This window comes from Fukomys damarensis, unplaced genomic scaffold, assembly GCF_012274545.1.
Source record: "Fukomys damarensis isolate Sample0158 unplaced genomic scaffold, DMR_v1.0_HiC HiC_scaffold_19, whole genome shotgun sequence".
NCBI lineage: Eukaryota > Metazoa > Chordata > Mammalia > Rodentia > Bathyergidae > Fukomys > Fukomys damarensis.
In genome coordinates this window covers 32,563,533-32,586,311 of record NW_022900931.1, presented here as the reverse complement: position 1 = coordinate 32,586,311, position 22,779 = coordinate 32,563,533, and the positions used below count along the sequence as shown (strand labels likewise).

The window sequence follows — 22,779 nt, the reverse complement described above, 5'->3', positions numbered from 1 at the left end:
TATATATAAAAAGAAGAAGCCAAAGTATCATTATTTGTAGATGACACTGTCCTCCTCATAAAAGGCCCAAAAATTCCATCAAAAGACTCCTAAAGTCAAAAACTAAATTGAGCAATGTCCCAGGATACAAAATTACACAAAAAATCAGTAACATTTCTGTACATTAATAATGAACCCACTGAGAAAGAAATTAGGAAAAATACCATGATAGCATCAAGAGAGAACACTTGGGAATTAACCTAGCCAAAGAAGTGAAACACCTTTACAATCACTCTGAAAAAGGAAATTGAAGAGTACATCAGAAAATGAAAGGATACTCCCTGTTCTTAGATAGGCAGAACCAATTTTGTGAAAACAGCCATACTTCAAAAACCAATATACAGATGTAAAGCTTTCTCAATAAAAAATACCAACAGAATTCCTCAAAGAACTAGAGAAAACAATCCAAAACTCATATGGAACTAGAAGAGACCAAGAACAGCAAAAGCAATCCTTCGTGACAGAAGCAAAGTGGAAGGCATCACAATTCTGGATTTCAAGTTATAAGACAAAGCTGCAGCGATAAAAACAGCATGGTATGGGCATATAAACAGACTTGTGGATCAATGGAACAGAGAGAACGAAGGAATAACCCAAGCACATTCAGCTGATCTTTGACAAAGGGAACGAAAATAGACACTGGAGAAAAGAGCCTCTTTAATAAATGATGCTGTGAAACCTGGCTATCTATATTCAGAAGACTGAATTTAGGCCCATATATTTCACCATGTACTAAACTGAAATAAAAATGGATCAAAGATTTAAATAGTAGGGCCGGGGATTTAGCTCAGCGGCTTGGTGGCCTGCCTTGCAAGCGCAAGGACCCGAGTTCAATCCCCGGTACCAAAAAAAAAAAGATTTAAATACTAAAACAAGCAATCTGATATTGGGAGCTCTTATTACACTGGCTCCTGTGTCCTTTACATATACCCTCATCTTATTTAGTTATTTGTACTTAATATTCTGGGTTATCTTATATTTCCCTGCCCCAGTTCTGGAATTAGATATTTTTCCAAGGAGCTTTGGTACCTCTTATTGGAGAACTATATTTTGGTCCCAGCTGTGAGCAGTATGTGTATGCACTGCTACTGGATGCTCCTGCTTTCTTGCCTTCTCAGAAGACAGAACCAAGAATTGGGTATATGTACATTAATATCTCTGAAACTGGATGAAAATATATGGTGAATATTTAGACTTAAAAGAAATTTATTACAGCAAAAGACACAGTGCCTTAAGTTCCCCCTCAGAATACTCCCCCTTGCTTCAAACACACTTATCATTCTTAACACTTTCTGAAGCTGTTCTGGAAGAGTCCTTTTTCATGACTTTGGAAGGTATAAACAAAAATACAGTGAATACTGCTGTCAAGGGTCATCTCATGGAAAGGCAAGATTGCAAAAACATTACGGTGTGTCCTATCCACTTTATTCACCAGATCTGGCAGTGTGCAACTTCTGGCTCTTCCCCAAAGTCAAAATAACCATGAAAGGTAAATGTTTTGAGTCAATTCAAGACATGGAGGCAGCCTAAAGACACTCATGAAAGAGGACTTTCAGAACTGCTTCAGAAAGTGGCAAGAGCGATGAGGCGTGTTTAAAGCAAGAGGTAGTATTTTGAGGGAAATTAATGGCAATATGTACTTTACTGTAATAACTTTGTTTCTGGTACTGGGGATGGAACTTGAGTCCTTGCGCTTGTGAGGCAGGCAGCAGAACCACTGAGCTAAATATCCCTGGCCCTTGGTAACTTCTTTCTCACTGAGAAACTTGGGTCATATTATATTTCATTAAGGATATAATTAGTTACTACTTACAAAGGATATATTTAATTATTCGTTAAATCCTAGCACACATATCGAATAGTTTGAGAATAACCCAAATCTCTATGAGAAATAAACGTATTAACTAGAGGGGAAATGGGGATAGGCTAGCAGGCATGGGGGAATGGTGAAACTTCTCTGACTCAATCTGTTTGCACAGTTTACCTAAGTAACCGTGACAATACTCCCCACCCAAACAAGATTATTTAAATCATCCAGTGGACAAGGTGAATGAAAAAGTGAAAACATACCAACAAATGAATCTACTACAAATGAGGAATGTCAGAAAAGAAATCACCTGTGTGACAACAGTTTAAACTGCAAGGCTAATGACATAAAGAAATATACACTGTGCTATCAATAGCAAACTTGTTTCAATAGGAATTTTAAAGAGGAGAGAGTGTTATGACAGGTTCAGTATTGTGGGGACAGCCCAAATCCTTCATTAGTGTCACTTCTGAATATTTAGATACATGTATGCAAATATTAGTCTGGCCTACAGTTTTCATTTTACAGATGCAAAAGTGTAACTCAAGAGACCATGGTACAGTGAAGACTAAAACCCATGTGCTGAACTTTGTCTAAATCACACATCACCTGGGATTCAAAATGATTCCAAATAATAAGTTAAACAATCTTTAAGAGTGAGTAAAATTTTGACTCAATGCTTACATAGATAGCAACTGATATATTCTTGGCATAGCTCACTTATGGTATTTTATTATAACCTGCACCCAAGAAAGCCTTAATATTATGTACTATAGGATTAGAGTTCAGTTTTAAATATTTTTATGATAAAGTTTTTATTCCTTTAGCAGTTTAATAAACATGCAAATTTTTATAGTTTTAAAACTTCAATGAGAAAAATGTCACCAATACAAGGGATTTTTTAAAACTCAACAATTTCAAAATATTAAGAAACAGTGAACATATAAAACAATATTTTATATTATAAGGTTAACTGTATGTATATTAATTTAAACTAAAGCATGTGTCTTGAAAACAGGTGCCTCAAAAATTATGCAAATATATTTAAGATTTAACTGACATGAAAAGTTTGGCTGAACCACAAGATCTTTTAAGATGAATACAGAGATGCTGGAACACTGCAAATCATAATTTCTTTCCCACAAAGAAGATTTAAAGTTGATAGTATTTTAAGACAGTAGCCTTTTATTACTCTAGAAATTGTTTATTTTTATGATAAAGATGTTCTACTTTAATATCTACAATGAATATAGTTTCTTCCATATAATACTTCTTTTAAGAACCTGGTTATAATTTGTCATTTAGGTAAGAATAGCTTTTAGGCATTAGGTATTTCAATAGCATTTTATGTTTTCTAATATAATGGGAGCCTTGATGCTACAGGTTTGTGAGTATTGTGAGTACTGGCCTCATGCATTAATCTCTAGCACAGCTGGACATCACTGACCATTTTGTTTGTTTCCCATTTTGCTTATAAGTCTTAAAATGACTGGTATGTGGTTTACCCAGTTCAACAACATTAAAGGCCCTTTGCCTTTCCACACATTAACTGGACAGAAAATTCTCTGTTGAGCAAATGGCTTTCCAAAGTTCCTGGAATCATTGCAGGTCCTCTACCTTCTCAGCAAAACACTGCTAATTTCTCCTCAATAGCATAACCATTTTCATATTCACATCTTTTTGAAGCTATATGATCTAATGCCCTACAGCCATTTTTGGTTTCCATACTGAATAGTACATTACCGTACAATGAAGAAAACAAAAACTGCAGAGCTGATAAGTCTTCCCAAAGAACAGGCCCTGAAAGTAATGGTAAATACAATGGAGCTCTATTAAATAGAGAGTCTGTACTTTAGAGCAAGCTCCTTTGTGGTAACTTCTCTGTTTCTGCTTTTGGGACAGGCTGGACTGATCAACCACAGCCTAACTGATGGGCTAAATTTTCAAATTCAGGGCTGGGCTCAGTGGTTCTGCTGCCTGCTTCTCAAGCATAAGATCCTGAGTTCGATCTCTGGTACAAAAAAAAAAAAAAAAAAAAAAAAGTAAATTTTCAAATTCAGCTAGAAGGACCATCTTTGAGGAACCAAAAATCAATTAAAGGATATAAATTTTCTTTTTGATCTGAAGTCCCATTATCTAAACTTTCATTTGAATGCATGACTAAGGGCCCTTTAATGGCAACCAAATGAATGAATGAAGAGTGACCATGTTTTTACTCAGAAATTAAAATTGTTTTACCAAAAATTCTGAATCAATATACTAGGAAGAAGTCTTAGTTGCCTTGTATCAAGGGACAGTGCTATAAATTTGTTCTGCACATTTTCATAATATTTGAATGCCTATAATGAGAAAGGATATTTTTAGTTGAACGAAATAATGGGTTCCCATACCAGAATACTATGGGATCATTTGTGTCATTTTTCTACATGTGTAAACCATACAAGAACAATTTTTTTTTTGTGTGTGTGTTTTTTTTTTTTGGTACCAGGGATGGAACTTGAGTCCTTGCACTTTTGAGGTGGGTGGCAGAACCACTGAGCTAAATCCCTAGCCCATAAGAACACTTTTTAACTACTGCGATGCCAGGTTTATCTCAATTTATGGCTCTAAATGGCAGGTACTGACCTTGGTATTTTAATTTTGTTTATCAAAACGACCCAGATTTGTATTTATTGGTTTGTCTTGTGGGTTAGGCAAGACTGTTTTAAACATGACATGATATACATAAACTTTTTTTTCAATTAAATGAGGTAAAGCCTAGCATTATCACTTCATATAGCTTTGGAAATAGTTTACTTATGAAAGTTAGGCATCTTGACTGAATGATTCTTTCTAGAACTTTAAATTTAGTTCCCCCGGAATGTTCTTTGTAACATAATGCATGTTAAGCAATGGCTTAAATGAAAATAGTTATGCCACCATAGAAATCAATGTGCAATTCTAAATATTCTATGGTTTAGGTGTCAAATTTATGATAGGATTAGTCATATATAAATTTTACATAGCTTATATGCAATATAAATTGGAAATTGCTAATTATTATACAGTTTTATTAATTCTATCTACCCCATATTTAGATAGTTTTGCTTCAATTATCAGAGAAAGGTGAGAAAACTGTAGAAGGGAAGGAAATTTTACTCTATGTACCCATAATTTACTCTCCATTGTTGTTTCTTCCTTCCCATTACCCTAACACTCATCCTTTTATCATTTAAGGTTGACAGTTCTTTTCTTTCAATAATTTAAGAGTATGCTACATTCTGCTGGACTTCATGGTTTCTTGTGGTAAACTGCCATTATTCAAATTGCTTTTTCCTTAGTAGAAGTATCATTTATCTTTCTCTGCTTTCATTTTTTTCGTCTTTAGTTTTCAGAAATTTTAATATGATGTGTCTTGGCACGGACTCTGGTTGTATCCTTTTTGGAGTGTAGGCTTATGACTTTTGGTAAATTCTGGAAAGTTTTACCCATTTTTCTCAGTACTTTTTCAGCCTACTCTCTTTTCTCCTTCTGAAGCTCTGATATCACAAATTCTAGATCCAAACAGATTGCAGAGACTCTGCTCTTTTTCCCCAATGGAGTTCTGTTGTTTAGAGTGTGTAAATTCTATTGTTCTATGTCCAATTTCATTCTTTCCTTTGTCCATTCTGCTACTAAGCCTACATACTGAGGTTTTTCTTTTCTTTTTTGGTACCGGGTATCAAACTTCTTTTATTTTAGTTATTGTATTATTTAGTGGTAAATTTCCATTTGGTGTTTCTTTTTATTTTCTATTTCTTTGCTGAGACTTTCTAATTTTTATTTTCAAACCATGTTCATAATTGCTTAGTGAAGCATTTTTTATGATGGCTGCTTTAAAATCCTTGACAGATAATACTTCAGTGATGGTGTCTGTTGACTGTCTTTTCTAATTTAACTTTCCTTGTTCTTGGTATGGCAGATGATTTTTGAATGGAACATGGGGACAGACACTGGCTCTTATTTAAATCTTCTGTTTTAAGGTCTTTTGTGACACCGGTCTGGCGGAGAAAGTCAGTCCTCTAATACTAGCAAGTAGGAGTATATGTCCAGGACCCTTTCTTAGTTTCCATTCCTTTTCCACGAGGGATGTTCATTACTGCAAAGCCAGACTAACAGTTCAGACTCCCTGCTAGAGTCTTCTGACACCACCCTGGCTGGGAGGACCTTGTTCCCCTTCCCATGTGGTTTCCACTGACACTGGCTAAGAAGGTATCCTCATTACCTCTGTGTTGTGGTAGAAGCCTTGACTCTCCCCTAGTTTGCTCTGATACCAACTCAGCAGGGAGGGAATAGGGTGCCTCGGACCCACATGTATGGATGGAATGGAAGTGCAGCATTCCCACAAGGTCACCTCGGATATTGAGGGAAAAAGGTGATGTACTTGCTACCATTTGGTGACAGTGAAAGTCTAGCTCCTTATGGTCCCGGTTGACTTCACTGTGGTAGGGGCTGGGATGCCTCATTTCAGTGAGGATGAAATGCTCCCCACTCAGACTTTCTTGGTATGGAGGAAGAGAAGGATACGATATTTTTCTGTGGTATCTGGCTATAGTTGAGCAGTTATTGTTTAAACATTTTCTGTCTTATGAGGCTGCCTCTTTCCCAGTTCTTTGGTTAGAGAAAGTACATTTTCTGGGGAGATCTTTGGTGTGTATGTGTGCACCTGTTGAGGTTTTCAGGTTGCTGGCTTCACCAGCTACCCAGCCTGATCTATGAGAGAGAAATAAGCCAAAAGAAAACCCAGAGAATTCACTGCCAAGTGAGTGTTTGGCTTCTTGAAGTTCTTAAACTGCCTGTCTCCTTCTTTCTACTTGTCATTTGTTTTATATATAAAACTAAAATGTATTCAGCTGTACTTAGTGAGAACAGGAAAAAGTATCTATTCCATTTTTCCAGAAGCAGAAGTCTCCACAGTTCTTTTTAAAAATAATTGATAGAGGATTGGTGATTTACCATATTTTACTAGGTAGACAGCTCATATTATGAATTAAGAAAACTTTTTAATTGATTGCATTATGTTATGTATAAGAAATATTTCTTAAGACTGTTGTACAGAGGGATCTTTTAGGTAGCTCATATTTTAAAATTTTATCTACAAAAGGCAGACAGAGTATTATATAGTCAAAGATGAAGACAGGAATTTTGACAATATCCAAATGGTGTCAGTTAGATAAAAAAGAGAACCGAAGTTCTCAAACATACAAGGAAAAGGAAAACCATCTTCTTAAAATTGATGGTATAACAGTTGAAATTAAAACTAAAACAGGAAAATATCTTAACATTCATTTTTAGGATACTTCAGCATCTAATGTATATCAAGCATCCATGGCAAAAGACACAGATATTAATAAGATACAGTCAAGTCACTGCCCTATGGAATTTAGAGGAGCAGAGTGATCCATAATTGAATAGTCATTAACTACAACACAATGAACATGAATAGGTTTGCAGTACTCACTATGTCTAGGTAGGTCAATTACTGGTTTACAGAAAAGGACAGAGGGAATGGAATCTGCAACGATCCAGAAGAATGCAAGAGTGGACAAGGTGAGTGGCACAAGGACCAAATCTGGGAAGACACCGTATGGAGTCTTCTCTGTCAGGTTAGAGTTTGGACTCAAATCCGAAGGCAACCAGGAATAAAAATTAGTTTTCTGTTTTCTTCTAGAAAGTATTAAGTTGAAACAAAATAAAGAACCCAAACCCAGAGTAAGTAACCATCAGACAAAACGCTTGCCTCCTGGCTGATGTACTTCAGAAAGTAGAAAAGCCTTTGAAAATAAATCACTAACCTGGCCATAACCTTTGAGGAGCAGTGGAAACCAAGGCAGCTGGGAAAATATCTCTGTCTTTGCACATTTCACCTGACTTTCCTTTATAAACTACAGATCAGAGATGCCTAATTTGTATCCTGAAAATATTTTCTAGAATACATTATAAACGTATTGTTTATGTGTGCCTAGGTATACAAGCAAAGCACAAACAGATAAAAAACCAAACCAAAACGAAAAATGGACCTCCAGCATCCAGGATGAGTTTACCAAAAGAAAAAAACCTCATAAATCGGTCTTGTATCCATTGCTGATGATACTATTATAGTAGTGGGCTAGAAAAAAGTTAGTAGCCCTAGTGTATTTGCATATATGACAGGATATATTTATTTGTGAAGACACAGATTGTAAAATAGTTGAATAAATTTATTCAAAAAGTGCTTTATGAAAGCTAGCACCATTCCACTAGCTCTGTTTTTACCCAACTCATCAAATTTCTGGGGGACAGGAAAAAACCTGACATGTTATGTGACAGAAACAGAACAAAAAACAGATACATATGGGAATGATTCTAACAAGATTAAGATAGCAAATATCTCAAAATTAGACTTGATGCAAAGCTAACCATATAATAGAAATATAATATCATCTTAAATTTTCATTTCTTTCTCAATCCAGATTTAATTGTTTATCAACAAATCCTATGACTACACATGATACCAAGATAGCCGGAACTTCGTATCTTCTCACTGTCTCTACTGCTACTATCCGGATTTAAGCTACAACTGAACATTACTGTGAAAACCTAACTAGTTTTACGGCTTCTGCCCTTCCCTGTAGTTTGTTTCCAGTAGAGCAACCAATCATCTTTTAAAAATGAAAATCAAATTATACCACTACTCTGTTCAAATTCTTCTAATGTCTCCTCATTTAAATAAAAGTGCTTCAAATAGCTTCTCAGACCTTTTGAAGTTCTGGAATTTCATTACCTTTTTTTTACTTCATTTCTAGTAGTCTGTCCTTACTCTGCTCACAAGCTTGCTGAATATGCCTCTCATGCCACATTAAAAATCATAGCACTGTTAGTTATGTGGCTACCTGTATTTCTGATACAGAGTGATATGTTCTTATCTTCCTAAAATTCCATAGCTCAGTCCAATATGAGAAAATAACCAGACAACTCAAATTGAGGAATATTCTACATAACATCTGAGCAACATTATCAAAATCATGAAAAACAAAGACTGGGAAACTTAGAGACAAAGAAAAGATTAAGGGCACAGGCCAACTACCTACAATGTAATACCTTGGAGTGGATTCTAGAACAACAGAGGGTATTAATGGAAAAACTAGAGAAATTAAAATAAAGCTTGAAGGTTAGCTTTAAAAAAATTGTGTCTTCTAATTCATGAACATAATGTATTATCTAATTTAGTGAAGTGTTCTTTAATACTGCTAATAAAGATTTATAACTTTCATGTGGTCATACAAACTTTATTTTATAACAGTGCTATGTAAGAATGACTTTAAATTCAGTATACTTTGTAGTCAACAAACTTTTGCCATACTCTTCTCAGTTTTAATAGTTTATGCATAGGGTCTTTTTAATGTATAACTCCATAACCTGGTAAGTAGTGAGGTTTTCCTAACTCCTACTTCTGTTGATTGATTTTCTGGTTCTACTGCAATGGATAGCACGTCCAATGAAAAGCTGGAAAGGGATGAAGGTGGTGACAGCGAACATATTTAGCTTCTTTCTGATCACAAAGGAAACGTTTTCAACAAATTATCATTAATTATGATGTTTGTGACAGAGTTCACGCTTTATTAGATAAAAAGTACCCATTATTCCAAGGTTTGTTAGTGTTCACCATACCCCTTACCAGTTCTTAATTTTACTAAATAGTTTTTCCATTTATTGAGACAATGGTTGTTCTTAAATCTGTTATAGTGGCATTTATGGCTTAAATGTTATTCTGGTCCTGCACCCCATACATGCACACACACACACACACACACACACACACACACACACACACACACACACACACAGAGCATAGGTAAAATTTTGTTTGGGATTTGTGTCTCTGTTTTGATTAAATCTCTAATTTTTCTTTCTTATACTTTTATAATGTAGAGAGTGGAGTATCAGGCTTCTTATTCTAGCTGAAAGAGTTGTCTAATACTACAGTTGTTATCTCTTTAATATTTAGTAGACTTTACCAGTTTTGCCATCTGGGCTACAGTTTCTATGCAGAAAACACACACAAATACACATTATTATACAGAAAATTTTCTTGTTACTTCTTCTGGTGTTCAGTTCTATGAACTTAGATATATGTATAGATCCATGTAACCACTACCACAGAGCAGTACCATCCTCACCTGAAAATCAACTTCCTAGTGCTAGTCTCACTCTGCCACAATTGCTCCCTACTTCTAACCCTTAGCAAACAATCGTTTGTTATCTAACAAGACAGTTTTGTCTCTTTAGAAGTGTCATATAAATGGAATTATTACAGTAGGTAACTTCTTTTACTCGGTATAATGCCTCTGACATTAACCCTACTAACTGCTTCTGTTAGTAGTTTGATCCTTTTCACTGATGAACTGCATCATTTTATAGATATCCAACAATTTCCTTCACCTTTCATCTGTTGAAGGACAGTGGTTTTTGTTTTGTTTTGTTTTTTGCGGTACCAGAGATCAAAGTTGGGACACCAGTGGGTTTCTCATGGCTAATTTTAGGTATCAAATATGAATGAAGAGAAAACTAGATAGCTGGCAGTGTTTCTGGGTATGTCTGTGACTGGTTTATCTGTGAAAGACTTGTGAGTAGGTGGGGCAGATTTCATCCAATTAGTTGATTTTCTATCTAGAGAGATATCCATTGTTGAAAGTGGAATATTAAAGTCCATTATGATCACTGTATTGTTATATATTTTTCCCTTTAGTTCTGTTACAGTGGTACCTCAATTCATGAACTTGATTCTTTCCATTATTCTGGTTGCAAACAGAGTTGGACAAGAACTGAATCAAATTCAATGGTTAGGTTCAATATTGACCTTGTGGAGAAATTTGATTAATTCTTCTCCTGTTTGGTTTGTGACCAGAAATGTGGAGAGCACTGAGCTCGTGAATGAAGGTATTACTTTATTTACTTTATACATCTTGATGCTATACAACTTGATACACACATTTACCTTTTCTTTACAACTGCTGTGTCTTCTGATAATTTGACCCTTTTATCATATGATGACTTTCCTTGTCTGTTATAACTATTAAAATTCAGTTGTGTCTGATGTAAGGGTAACTAACTGCCTTTAACTCTTTTGGTTACTATTTTCACAAAGTATCTTTTTCTATCCTTTCTCTTTCAGCCTGTCCATGGCAGTCTCTTGTAGGAAACTTAATTTACTTTTAAAAATATCAACTTAGTCTGTGTTTTTTGATTGGAAAGTTTAATCCATTTACGTCTAAGGCAATTAGTTATAGATAAGAACTTCTGTTGGCTGTTTTGTTCATTCTTTTACTGTTTTACAGTTCCTTTCTTCCTCTTGTCTTCCTTTGTTATTTGGAGATTTCACCAAAAATGGCATTTTGCTTGACTTCTCTTATTGTGTATCAACTATAAGTCTTTTTCCTCATAATTAACATGATGCCTACAGAGGCCATTTTATCATCATATGTCTATTTTAAGCTATTAATAACTTAGTTTCATCATATACAAAAATTATACTTTCACTTTTCCCCTCCCACATTTTGTCACTTGTGTCCCAATCAATATATTTTGTGTGTATTAATTAACAAATTATTGTAGCTATAGTCTGCTAGTACCATTGTCTTTAACTTTAAATGACATGCACCACAACTACAGTATTAGAGTATTCTAAAGTCTACTAAATATTTACTTTTTCTACCCCTTTATCTTTCCTGCTTCATCTGCAACTCTGGTATGTGTATTACTTTACTTGATAGTGCCTCATAGTGCATGGGGTTTCTTCTGTGCTTTCTGTTCTATTCCACTGGTTTATATGTCTATTTCTGTTCCAGTACAATACTGCTTTTCCTACTATAGCCTTGAGTTATAACTAGAAATCCACAATTGTAGGTGTCCTACTTTGTTCCTTTTACTCAGGATTGCTTTGGCTATTCCAGGTCTCTTCTGGTTCCATATAAATTTTAGGATTTTTTTTTTCTGTGAAGAACATTGTTGGTACTTTAGTAAGAACAGCATTAAACCTATGTATAGCTTTTGTTATTATGGCCATTTTAATAATAATAATTCTGCTTACCCAAGAAGAGGGCATGTCTTTCCATTTTCTAATGTCCTCTTCAATGTCTTTTGTCAGAGTTCTACAGATTTTCTTTACCTCCTTGGTTAAATTAACTCCTAGGAATTTTATTTTTTCAAAGCTATCATGAATGGAACTTTTCCCCTGGCTTTTATTCTTGGTTGGGTTCATTATTGGTATACAAGAACACTATTGACATTTTTGTATTAATTTTTATTCTAACACTTTGCTGAGTTAATCAGCTCTAAGGGTTTTCTCGTGGAGTTCTTTGGGTCTTTTATGTAAGGGATCGTGTCATCTGCAAATAAAGATAATTTGATTTTTTTCTCCTTTTTTATGCATATCCATTTCATTATTTCTCTTGCCTGATTGTTCTGGTTAATGTTTCAAAAACTATATTGAACAAGAGTAGTGACAGAGAATACTGTTGTCTTATTCCTGATTTTACTAAGAATGCTTTCAGTTTTCTCCATTCAGTATAATGTTGGCTGTGGATTTGTCATATATGGCTTTTATCACTTTGAGGTAAGACCCTTCTATACCTATTTTCATCAGCATTTCTTTTTATCATGAAGAGAAGTTGGATTTTGGACTTGCTTTGGTTCCATCCCTATTTGCACCTTTTGGAGTGGGTATGTTTACCTTGTGCCATTGTATAATGGAAGTGTTTGACTTTTTCATCTTTACAGGGGCTTGAAGCTAAGAGTATGTCTTCAATCTCAGAGGAGAACTTGGATTTTAGTTTTTTCAGCAATGCTTAAAGTATTAGAACTTTGGCAACTCTTAGAGATGGACTAAATGACTTCTGCATAAAGGGATGTGCATGAATCTTTTGGGGGCCAGGTGCAGAATGTTCTGACTTGTATTTAGATGCCCTCTCAAAGCCTCAGGCATCCATAAGTGGGGCTTTTTGGAACTGGCTGGATCTAGGATGTGTGTTACTAAATTAGTCTACTGATTGGCTTAGCATAGTTCTGGGTGTAGATAATGGGAAGCCTCACCTTGGGGGTGGGTGGCACCACACAAAAGGCTTGTATCCTGGATGGGATAAAAAGAGAAAGGAGGCTTGCTGCTGTGGCTTCAGCTGCTTTACTGCCTGCCCTGCCATAGACTGTTTCTCCTCTGCCATACCATCCTACCTTGGAGCCAGTCAACTATAGACTGAAACCTTTACAAACTGTGAGCTAGAATAAACTTTTCCTCCTTTAACTTTGGATGTTGGATATTCTGACTCAGTGATGCAAAAAAGTAACTAAGATACCTTTTATGGGGCAAGTTTTAGGACTGTACCTCTTTTCTTCATCTTGCAAAGCCAGACCAGGTGCTGAAAGACTGCCATTTAATTTTCCTAAGGGCAACACCCTTCAGTTCAAGGTTCTAGGACTTTTCCAAAATCAGCAAATATGAGCTGGCTGCTAAGATCCACTCCTGCATTTTAGATCCATGTCTGTCTGTGAAACTCGCTGGCCAAATACAGGGTGGCTAAGGGGCGGATGCAGGTGGTTGGGCGCAAGCACCCACTGCCTAGGGATGTATACAGCTGAATCATTCTGTGGGCTCTACAAGTGGGTCTCTTGGAATTTTCTCTCCAGTTAGCAGGTCCTGCACTTGGATGCTGAGAATGCATGCTTCTTGCTGTGCCCTTTCCCTTTCTACCTGTTTCTATTTGCACCCAGGTGATTTCTGGGAAAACCAGGTGCTTCCTTTGCTCTCATTTTTCTCTGTGGGAAAAAAAGATCATTGGCTAAAGGCAACTTTTGGTAGCTGAGTTGTGCTCGCTGAAAGAGGGTGATCAAAACTGCTCTGCTCAGGCAACCACTCTTGATGCACGCTTTGCTGTACCAAAGTGGGGAACCTCTCACCAAGACTCTGGGGCAGCCTACAGAATATCCTCATCTGTAAGTGAAGCCGAAACTGGCGCTTTATGGGAGACAGGGGCTGGAGCCTCCCACTCTGCCATCCTATTCACATCACTCTCCTATTTATCCCTCTTGGATCTGTTGGGTCTCAAGAGTCTGGAGCCTGGTGTGCTTCATCAGTTCCGAAAAATACCTTAGCCATTATTTCTTAAAATACTGCTGCTACCTTATTGTCTATCCATCCGTAATAAGACCATATTGGACTTTCATGTTTCTTGTTTCTCATACTTTTGTTTGTCTGAGTTTTACTGTATATCATTTTTCCCATCTTCCAATTCATTATTTCTTTCTTTTACTTTGTTTAACCTGCTATTGAATCTGTTCTGTGCATTTTGAATTTGTATTATTTTTTATTTTTGTAAGTTACCTTAGGTTTTTCTTAAAACATCTTGGTTAGTTTATTCTGACATAGTTAATTTCAAGTTTGTTTTTCTTTAAATTCAATACAACATTCACTTTTGTTTTGTGGTGCTGGGGATTGAACTCAGGGCCTCATGCAAGCTAGCTAAGCACTCTAATACTGAGCTACATTCATTTTATGACCTCAATCATGTAACTTTAGTACTCTATGGTATCTTTCTGCATCCTTTTCACTCATGTTGCTGTCTACCTGGTTAATCATTTTGGAGACTGCAGTTCTAGGATGAAGATATATTCTCCCAAAAGACTTAGTATTTACTCCTGCTTAATATCTATAGATATTTGAAGCAAGCACAATTTATACTCAAATACAGTTTAAGATTTATCAGGCTACTAAGAAATGTGAACTGGGGTTTCAAAACAGCTTGTGGTTACCAGTTCCTTGAGATAATCCTCCACTGCCCTAATACTGAGCCCGTGCACCTTTTTTACTTGCTCATTTCTGAAGATGGTAGTGCTGGCAGATGGTTTGCTTTTGCTTCATTCTTCTAGTCAAGATGTAATACATACTAAAGGAGGATCTGCTATTAAAGTATCTGATTTTCCCAGGTTGTTTTTCATTTCAGGGGGCTGAAAAGTACCTCTTACATAATCTCAGTTGGGCAAATCTTAAGAACAAAAAGTTTTGGGCTCAACAAACAGATTAATAGCTCTACCATTAAGCAGCTGTAATTATAAATAAGCAAGTCAACTTCTCTGGGTTCTGCTATCCAGAAACCTAGAAGTTATATCAGCTCTCTATGTTGCCTTTCACATAGAATTAAACAGTTCTGAAACATTCTATCTCCTACACTTCCTTCAAATGTGTCTCTTTCATTTCTAACTCAAGGGCTAAATGCTTTGGTTCAAAAACTAACCCCTTACCTCAGCTGTTACAACTTTATTGAAGGTACTAACTTTGCCTTGGGCTCCCTCCCTCTAAACTTCTTTTTCTGTATTTCTGAATTTCATTTCAGCGATATTCTTCTCAGAGCTTCCAGGACGAAGTTCAAATTTCTTGACTTTTTACACAAAGCACTTCATATGCTTGCCCTGTTTACATCGCGCATTTCACTTTTATGAGGTTTGCTGAAGCCTCTGTGGTTTCATTCGTGTTGCTTCTGCTGCTGGAAGAGGCTAATACTGTCTCTCTTGTCTCATGAACCTTTAACAGTTCTTTAGATACCAAGGCCAGTGCTGTTTTGCTCATAAATTCTTCTAGGATTTCTCTTGCCCTCTCTGATTTGGATGTTTCTCCTTAATCCTCTTATGTAATTTTAAATTTACACCCACATCAAACTAGAATGCATTTGTAACTTACAACTCTTTCCCATTAAGCCATAAACACTTTTTGTAGAGAAAGTCTTATTCAACTTTGCAACTCTATTCCGTGCAGAGCTTGCTGAATGAGCAAATGAACTATACTATCACATATAACGTGGGAGAGGCCTGATTACATTATTTCAAAAGTCCCTTGTTAAGATACAAGTTTTGCTGTATTGCACAAATCTTAATTTCGATCACCCAGTGACTCTATTTGGACTTTTATCTAAGAATCCATATTTCGTTGTCCAAATTCTCTGACCTGCATGCTTGACCTATTTCCCCAGATTTTCTTAGCCTTAGTTTTGATATCCTGTATAGATGACCTGCTTGAACCAGACTCTTGTTGGGCCGCCTCCCTTTGGATTGACTTCACACATGAGTCCTTACATGCTTTTCTTCAGTTTGCTGATGCCCTTGTGTTCCTGGTCCCTGGCCTCCCTAATTCATACTACCTGCCAGAGCCACACACTTAAAAAAATAATACTGATGCTTAAATCTTGCCAAAATAAACAATTTAAATAGTTTACTAGGAAAAGTAGAAAGGAGAAATTTTCTAAGCAGTTTCTTCATTTGACAAATGAAGAAGAATATTAAACAATGTTTCCTCCAAGAAGGGACAGTCAATAGCAGGTCTCCTTATTTTCACTGTTCCTTTCACTCTGTTATACTTTGAGTAAAAGCAAACATTTTACTTCAATAAAGTTTAAAGCAGCAGGAAGATCCACATTACTTGTAAGATCCCAACATATGTATATAAAGACTTACAATCACACTAAAAACACTCCCAATCTGTGTGTGGAATTTTTGCACAGTAAAACTGTACTGTAATAAAAATATTATTTGATTCTAATTAGATATAAAAATATTATTTGATTCTAATTAGATTCTTCACTTAGGGGGTCACAATATAAAATTGACAGTAGGTTCAGTTGCATCGACAATATGTGGAAAGCTGGTCAGAAAAATCTACTAAAATTCAATCTGTGGCACACACTGTACAAGTTTTATGACTGTGCTCTGTAATCTACTTTTTCTTTCTTTTTTTTTTTTTTTTTTTTTTTTTTTTTTTTTTTTTTTTGGTAACGGATTGAACTCGGGACCTTGTGCTTGCGAGGCAGGCGGTGGAACCACTGAGCTAAATCTCCAGCCTGTAATCTACTTTTTAATAAGTAGGACATATAAAATTAATATACAGTAAGTTTACTGTTAATTTCAACCTTCTCACTCAACTTTTATTTTCAGTTAATATATATTTTAAGAGGAAGAATCCAGGGAATAGAATACTATTGAAAATGAAACTTACCTTCATCTTCCCAGCAGTTTGCGGCACTCCCATCCCTTCCACTGCTCCCCGGTAACACTGTCTGGCCTGCTGGCAAGTCATCGTCTGGTGCACCGCCTTCACAGTCTGCTGCATCCGTAACACTCTCTTCTTCCACAATGTGGAGTTTGTCCTCATCATCTGAATCGGAATTTGTTTCTACCACAGTATTATAATTTGTAACTGCAATACAAACAAAAGTGAATAATCAAAACTAAGTAGTGCAAAACCAGTTGTTATCAAACAGAAAACAATTTACAAGTGGTACTTAAAACACTGGAATTCAATATTTTCCTTTAGACCATTATATATAAAAATAATTTGCCAAGACACACACAGCATTTATTAGGTAGTAGATAACCAAAACAATAAAAATAGTGATGCATTTATTGAACACTTACTGTATGTACAAATGCTTTATAAATGCTAGCTCATTAAGTCTGTACAACTTTATAGTAATAGAGTTCTACTATGTACTACTTGTATTACTATTTTACTGATACGAGAAACAAGGAAGAGAGAGCATCTTATCCAAGATCATACAGCTAGGAAGTTTCAGGGCCTGGATTTGAAACCCAATGGCACAATGACATATTCTGAGCTCTTAAGCTACTATATCAAACATGCTCTCTGATCACAATTAACTTACTGCATATAACACTCTTTATGTATAGCTAAAGCTTCAAATCTTTAAACTATTAACACTTAAGAGTCCATGTTTTCCTAATAGCATTATGTCACCAAATTTACCACAAAAAGTATTATATCATTAATGTCACATTAATACGCCTTTCATATTAATCCAAAACTGACTTAAGAAGGAATGAACCAATTTATCTGCATAATGAAAGCACTCAAGTAATGTTTTTAAGTTTGTAATTCTGAAAAAAAAAGACATTTAAACACTTCCAGATGGGAATCCATCCCATAACTGTTAATGAATTTCAATGAAATTTAACACCAGGATTATAAAGATGTATAATTATTCTGAATGATTTTTATCATTTATAGAACCTGCAAGCAATGGTTAAAAATAAAATTATCTAAAACAAATAATGCAGTATAAGTAACATTTTCCTTCCCAGTTCTTATAATAGTCGAACAGAATATATGCAGAGTGACTCTTATTTCCTAAGGTTAAGAAGGGAGAAAAAAAGAAGCTTTGCATTGTCCAGATAATTAAACAGTAAGTACTTTCAGTTAATCTTTCTTTTGCTCCTTCAAAGGAAACAATCACTTAAATGCTTCAATGCTATTTACACACATCCTTCTCCCTACACACACAGGTGCACGAGTGTTCACTCTGTCTCTCCATCTCTGTCTGTCTCTCTCATACAGGAATACGACCACAAGCATGGATAAACATGATAAACATGAAAAAGTGAAAACAAATAAGCAAACACATCTGCTTTTATACACCTTGGGAAGACATCCTTGATTCAAATGAGGACCTGAAGTGTTCGTATTAGGAATTCCTCACTATTCTGAGTAAAAAAAAGAATGACATTTTGTTGTGTTAACACTTAAACATGAATATATTTTTCTAGGTCTTTTCTCAGGAGCAAATGCTTTCTTCCTTTATTGTGTTCACTGTAAAATAAATTTGACTATAAAACATGCAGAGTAAAAAAGCATCCCTATTCTTCTTCAATCTACTCTAGAAGGTAATAAATGCAGGAGACAGGCATGATACGAATCATTATCATATACCTTATTCTATTTAACTATAATATAAACTTCACCTTATACATCTTATATTTGATACAAATCATTTTGCCCATTTACAAATCTGTGTATTTAAAAATATGTATAGAATCACAAAAACCTGTTTTGGCACCTTTTTTTTTGCCACTTTACAAGGTGTCTTGAAAACTATGCTGTCAATATACATAAAAAGCTGTCTTGTTTCCTTCCCTCTGAACAGTCACATCATTCCACTGTTAAGATATATTTTAAAATACTGAATAGTTTCTCTGGTGTGATTAATCTGCAATAATACAGAAGATCCTAATAAGATTACTGAGATTGAGAAATGGGAAGAAAGGAGCTAAAGGTGTAGGGAAGGTGGGACGGGTAGGGGAAGGGTAAAAAGGGAAAAGAAAAAAATGTGAGATAATGAAAAGATGGAAATAAAGTGGTTGTAGATGGGAAGGAGAGGAGGAGGGGTGAAGGGAGGGCAGGGACAAGGGGAAAAAATGAGAACCAAGACTTGTCATGTAGAGGTACAAGATCCCAACAATGAATGTAACTGTACTGTATCCCTAAAATGTACCAATAAACTCAAAGCTGAAAAAAAAGATATATTTTAACCAAACATCTAAAAAAGTTTATTTGTTTGTTTCTAAAGGTAAGCACCAACAGCAATGTTACAATAATTTTTAAAATAAATATATATCTTTGGCCATTCCCTGAAGTCATTTATCACGGAGATTATAGGGGTGGAATATAGAGTCAAAGGAAATCTTATTAAGTATATATTGTTAAACTGCTCTACAAACTGGTTCCACAAACACTACTTGAGAAGATCTGTTCAATATTGAATATAGTAAATAAAGACTCCTTTACTACAGTAAAGGTAAATAAGAATTAAGATGAAGACTTGGGCAATTCATTACACTCTGGGCAAACTATGAGCAGAGTATGTAGGAGTCGGGGGAAGACTTCAAAGGCTGGTCCTAGCTGCCTGCAGCGGTCTCCTGAGGGGTCTTTCCCTGACAGGAAGATGGAGACGTGCCCATGTGAACACGTGCACACATGCTTGAGACAGGGACTTTCACTGACAAGTGATGCACAGTGTCATAACTTTGTTTTTACTTTGAGGGTTCCTTACTGGCAACCTGCTAAGTGACTTATTAAAGTCATTTAAAATTGTCATTTATATGCTATGCACTAAAATCAGAATATGGCTAGTGTCTACCAAGGATCTAACAATTCTTGACTCCAGTAGGATCTGGCTACCACATAGTTTGCCTCACTGCAAAGCTTTCATTATGCTTGGAAATGGTGACAATGGGTACATGGATAGTTGAAATTCTTGCTGCTTTGTACCTGCATTTGCTAGTGCCAGGTGGTGCCAGGTATAGCAGCATCAACTGCACAAGGCGAATGTATGGGTGTAGTGACTTTCAAATGTACTGGGATCAGATTAGCATCTGGCACAGCCCAGAAGGCAGTGTGCTGCCGGCTGCCAACATCATCATCATCTTTAAGATACTCATAAATAAATACTCTTCATAAATCTAAGCCAGTAAATTTGAAAACTTGGATGAAAATTCTAAGAAAAATAAATGATTATAGTTTTACAGCACAGGCAGATAATGAAATAAATTTAGGAACTAATCAAATAGTTAACCCCCCAAAACTGCCAGATGTTTTCTCAGGTAAATTGCTTAAGAGTTCCAGAGGAAAGAAAACTCTGCTGCTTTTTAAAGAGACAGAAAAACCAAATAGTCTGATTCTTTCTGCAAAGACAGAATAACAGCAGTCAACTAAAATCTGAGGAACAGCACTTAGGCATGCGTGCATGCACACACACATGCACACACACACACGCATGACTGATGTAGTTTTAAGTAAAATATTAAATCCATTAATACATAAAGTAAGGAGAACATTAGGAAATATGTGAGAGCTCACTATATTAACATAGTAAAGGAGAAACAAAGACTTCTACAGGCACTGAGAGACATTTGGAAAAATAAAAATAATGTACCATTCTTTGATGATAAATACATTTTCATGAAAACAAAACTGAAATTAGTATCACTATAAATGCTTATGTATTAGAGGCATTTATAAGATAAAGATGCATACTCTTGTTACTATACAGTTATAAAAGAAAAAATTAAAAAAGTATAAATATTGGAGAGAAGGCAAAATTATTTGTAGTTGGCAAGGTAACATTTCTGGAATTTTTTTAAAACACTGAATAACAATTAGTAAATAAATCTGATGACTTTCCAATATACCAACAGTAATCAGCTTATAAAAATAGAAGAAATCCATTAACAACAGCCACACAATGGACAACACGCAAAGAAACTACGATACAAAGAAACCTTTGTAAAACAGTAGTACAAATTCAAAGCAATTCTGATCCAAATGTTAACAAGATTAGATCCTACATCTGAGTGATTTGGATTAAATGATTTTCAAGTTTATCTAGAGAAGGTAAGAGCTTATTTAGTCCCAGAATCTGACTGTGTGGCTCAAATCATAGCTTTGCTACTTTCTGGCCTTGTCACTTTAGGCATGTTGTTTATTCTTCTCATGTCTCAGTTTTCTTCCTCCTCTATGAGAAGGAAAAAATGGAAACAAAGTCGTTGTGAATAGGGGAGGGTGGCGGAGGTAAGGGAGGGCAGGGGTATGGGGGAAAAATAAGAATAAAGATCTGACGTGTAAAGGTACAAGATTCCAATGATGGATGTAACTGTGTTATATTCAAAAAGTACCAATAAACTCAATGAAAAAGATGGTGATATATGTCCCTAATATGGTTGTCATAACAATAAAACACTTAAGTACAGTATTGCTCATATGCGCTCAGTATATACTGTAATATTATTATCTGGGACAATAAACATACAGAAACTTCAGAAAAAAAGACTAATGGTGGTAGGGGGACATGGTTAGCCATAACACAAAGTAAAGTGTATCTTCAAGCTGTTAGAAATGGAAACAGGTTTGTACTTTCACAGACATACATGCAGACAATTAATGCATTTAGATACAATCTAAGAACAGATCTCCAAATGGAAGGCCATCAGTGAGAGAAAAAAATGCATTATTCAATTAAAAATCATTGTGGAAAAAATACACCCAGATCCCTACCCCTTACTACTTCCATCAAGATTAAACCCACACAAATAAAATATTTTAACGAAGTGCAACCATAAAAATGCTAGAAGAAAATATACTGTGTTTCTCCAAGAATAAGACCTAGTTGGAAAATCCTTTATTTCCCTTGCAGAATAGCCACCAAGCAAGACAATAGTGATGGTAGGTAAGGCGAGGAGTAGGTAAGGCAAAACAGTTTCAGTGTAGTATTTTGTCATGACTGAGAATGACTTTTGCACTGTTAAAGCCAAAGACAATTATTGATCCTCACCTCACCTGGATCTAGTAGTATTTGACATAATCCATTGCCTCGGTCCAGTTGCAACTAGAATTGTGGAAAGAATTAAATTCATGAAACGAGGACCACTATAGTTTCTCCTTTTCAAAACAATCTCCTCTGACTCTACAGATTTTCCTCTTAACTCACAGACTGCTTCTTTTTCCATTTTTTCCCAGATCTCAATCTATCTCGTAGCTCTAAGTACAAATTCTCAACTCCCCACTCTATATCCAGCTTAAACTTCTCCCATGAATCTGACTTGCACAGCAGCTTGTATACTTACTATCTCTACTTGGATGTCTCACAGAAAAACTTGATCTATACAAAACCCTACTCCTGATCTTTCACAATCTTCTCCATTTCAGCAAAAGACAATTCAGTTCTCCTTTCTGTTCAGGTCAAAAACAATGATGTTAGTTTTGACTCCTGTTTTCTCCCACCCCCACATCTAATCTGGAGGGAAATACCTTAAAGATATTCTAAACAGTATAACCTTACAAGCTGTACTGAGTAATTTAGGTCCTCTGACCTAAGTGTTCTGAAAGATAGAAGAATGAAGTCAGTATCTACGGTCTCTGCCTCTGAGATGTGCGATTTTGTATAAAGTATTAGTAATATATATTAACTACTCTAGTCAGAAATGTGACAGTATATAAATCCAAAACAAAAGTAGTGTAAAAAATATTCTAGGAGTTTTTATATAATTGTTTCTAATCTCTCGTTTATGCCTTGCTAATAGGCCACAGAAATAAAATTATGAACATT

The 22,779-nt window shown here is 35.6% G+C and overlaps 1 protein-coding gene across 2 annotated transcripts in view; it reads right to left on the bottom strand.

Annotated features, from left to right (window-relative positions):
• Positions 1 to 17,081, bottom strand: part of Zeb1 (zinc finger E-box binding homeobox 1) — an 83,230-nt gene extending 66,149 nt beyond the window's left edge. For both annotated transcript variants that reach the window (XM_033765626.1, XM_033765627.1), the window contains exon 1: positions 16,881 to 17,081. The gene's annotated coding sequence lies outside the window, so the exon portion shown is untranslated. The remainder of the gene's footprint in view (positions 1 to 16,880) is intronic.
• Positions 17,082 to 22,779: the final 5,698 nt, after the last annotated feature.